The sequence below is a fragment of the Oncorhynchus nerka genome, linkage group LG8 (genome assembly GCF_034236695.1).
Source record: "Oncorhynchus nerka isolate Pitt River linkage group LG8, Oner_Uvic_2.0, whole genome shotgun sequence".
NCBI lineage: Eukaryota > Metazoa > Chordata > Actinopteri > Salmoniformes > Salmonidae > Oncorhynchus > Oncorhynchus nerka.
Genome location: NC_088403.1, coordinates 21,735,689 through 21,738,602, shown reverse-complemented (window position 1 = coordinate 21,738,602; position 2,914 = coordinate 21,735,689). Strand labels below are relative to the sequence as shown.

General features: G+C 41.7%; 1 pseudogene; it reads right to left on the bottom strand.

Annotated features, from left to right (window-relative positions):
• Positions 1-1,008: 1,008 nt before the first annotated feature.
• LOC115133793 (4-galactosyl-N-acetylglucosaminide 3-alpha-L-fucosyltransferase 9-like) lies at positions 1,009-2,114 on the bottom strand (annotated as a pseudogene).
• Between the last annotated feature and the right edge of the window lie 800 nt (positions 2,115-2,914).

The following is a 2,914-nucleotide window of genomic DNA, read 5'->3' as shown; positions in this document are numbered from 1 at the left end:
AATTCCCATAGTATCAAACTGCTGTGGAAGCGTTGTAGGTACTATGATTTGAGCTATCCGATTGGCCAGCGCAGTAGCCACACTCGATTTAGCCACAGATCTTCCGGTCCACCAGGTAGGGGGAGTTTGTTTTCAGACAAATGGTTCACAATGGGAACACTTTGCTTACCCGGTCCACAGGGCTTCTGAATCAAGTGCACCTACCAGCAACAGCCAACACGAATACAAAAAGGAGTGCAAGCCTTTATCATTGGCTTTTCTACAGAAACTCCCCCCTCATACTCATCTGCAGGTCGAGCATTTGTTCGCCTATATCTCAGTGTGTATACAAAACAGTAGGAACCTGCTCTTTCCATTACATGGACTGACCAGGTTGAAGCTATGCTCCCCTTTTGTGTGCATCCCAGAAAGAGTGGCTGTTGCATTGAATTTTAAGACCCTGTTATATTAAATGAAGTGTCCATTTAATATAGACCACAGAATTCAATAACAGATTGTTTTATATGAATAAAGACTTATCGTGCTAAAATATCCCTCCGTGCACTCTCTGATTTCTAGGAAGATTTGAACCCGCTTAACCCCAACATTTCTCCAAGTTTTCCCCATCATTTTAAAGCCTTAGTCATTTTGTTGCATTGATAGTCATTTCTGAAGTTACATTTGTGATTCAGTTCTCTAATTTTAAACCTCTACCTTATTCCGTGAACTGAACTCTCATTTTCATATGGTGAAAAAACATTCCTTATCAAATATTTTTCTGTTAAAAAAAAGAAGCTTTGAACATTAACAGTCAAATCAGTGTAAAAGCAGGTGAACTGATTCTACTCTTCTTGGAAATGTTCTAGTGTTTTGTGGTGAAAAACTGAGTATTCTTTTTTTTTTTTACCAAGTTACACTTCTCAAGAAAGTACCAAATTGGTGGAACGACCCTAAACCATTCCACCCCTTTTCGTCCAGCATACAATACTCTTCACACAGCCACATTGTCGACCACTACAAATGGGTCACTTAATCTAAATAAATGGATTTGGGGCTATGAAAAGTTTTGTATCCTTTATTTCTTCGAATGTAATCACGAGCGACAGGCGTGCTCAAGTCCAAAATACCCTTGTTGAACTTCAAAGTTATTTCGCCAGGTGAAGTACCTCATGTATTCTTCCTTGTTCTGGTCGAGAAAGAGAAGCTTCTTTGCCAGCTCCTCTGTAGAGGAGAAATCATCCACATGGATGAAAGAGTCCCTTGGGATAAATTGTTCGTAGTTGTCCCTGGATGGACCTAGAACAACGGGCACTGCTCCCAACTTCATAGCGTTGAACAGCTTCTCTGTAGCATAGTCTTTGTAGATGGAGTTTTCAAATGCCAGGTAGAATTTACAGCTGGACAGCTTCTTTGAGTAGTCTTCGTTTTCTAGGTATCTACTAAAATGTCTCCCATAGGCCTCTACTTTGACATGCCTACTGAGCTTGTTGAACACCTGTACCCTCTTGTAGTTTGGGTTCCAGTTGCTCACTACCCAGCAGACTAATTTGCCCTTCTTGGGCAGCTCAAAGATTTTATCCTCACTGGTTACCTCGACAAGCGACCCATATGGAACCTTGATATCAGAATCCAGTCGATAACTGGCAGTCAAATTGAACAAGTGGTCAACACCAGGGATCCTGTTTGTGTTAGCCTGTGATTCTGCATTCCACCACACCCATTTCTGGAACCATGGACGTTGCCCTTGGGGCATGTTCTTCAGGTCTCCATGGATGTCTCTATGGTGGAATATGACACCGTGCACCTTGCTGTAAAGGTTTTTATCCACTGTTAGGTGACAGCCTTTGATGTTAAAGTAGGCACAAGAGTCTATGTCAAAGGTGTGATCAAGTGGCCAGAGCAAAATGATAGTCATCCTGAATGGTTGTCTGGGCATGGTGTGTTTGGTTCACCATCTGGTTCCTTGCCCTACGTACTTGAGGGCAAGGAGGACAGCAAGCCTTTCCCAAGTGGGATGCCTGGTTGATAGGGCATGAAAGGAACTTGATCTGGGGTTTGTAGCACATGAAGGATAAGCCCAGTAAGAATGTCATCAGAACAGGCCGTAGACCACTCTGGGAAGCCAGAGTGGACATATCTTGACCCTTTGAAAGAGAAAAGAGTCCAATCAAATCCACTCTAGAATATCAACAATAGCCATCTTATAAAATGACAATACACCATGGAATCCAGGGAAGAAAATACACAAGGAATGCAAAATGCATCACTAGTGAAACATACCAACATTCAGTGCTGTTGATTAATATCTCATACAAGGAACAACAAGGTCTTAGACAATACCAAACTATGTTATCACATCAAAATCATATCAAGCATTACTCCTACGGGGACTAAAGAGAATCCACTGGGACAGCTCGCAAGAACTGCCTGAACAAACAGGACACAAAAAAACAAACTGTTACATGGAGCAAGTGTCAACCACGACCTCCTGCTGCTGCTGTTTCTTCAAGGTTGGTTGGCAGACTACACCCAAAAGGTGCATTGTCTCCACCTACTGTACAGGGTGGTGAGAAAAAAAAATCTAACCTGAGGTGAGGATTTTACCTTTATTTAACCAGGTAGGGCAGTTGAGAAAAAGTTCTCATTTACAACTGTGACCTGGCCAAGATGAAGCAAAGCAGTGTGACAAAAACAACAACAGAGTTACACATAAACGTACAGTCAATAACACAAAAGAAAAGAAACATTTAAATATCTATGTACAGTCTGTGCAAATGCAGAAGAGTAGGGAGGTAGGCAATAAATCAGCCATAGAGGTGAAAATAATTACAATGTAGCATTAATACTGGAGTGATAGATGTGCAGATGATGATGTGCAAGTAGAGATACTGGGGTGCAAAGGAGCAAGAGGTTAAGTAATAATATGGAGATGAGG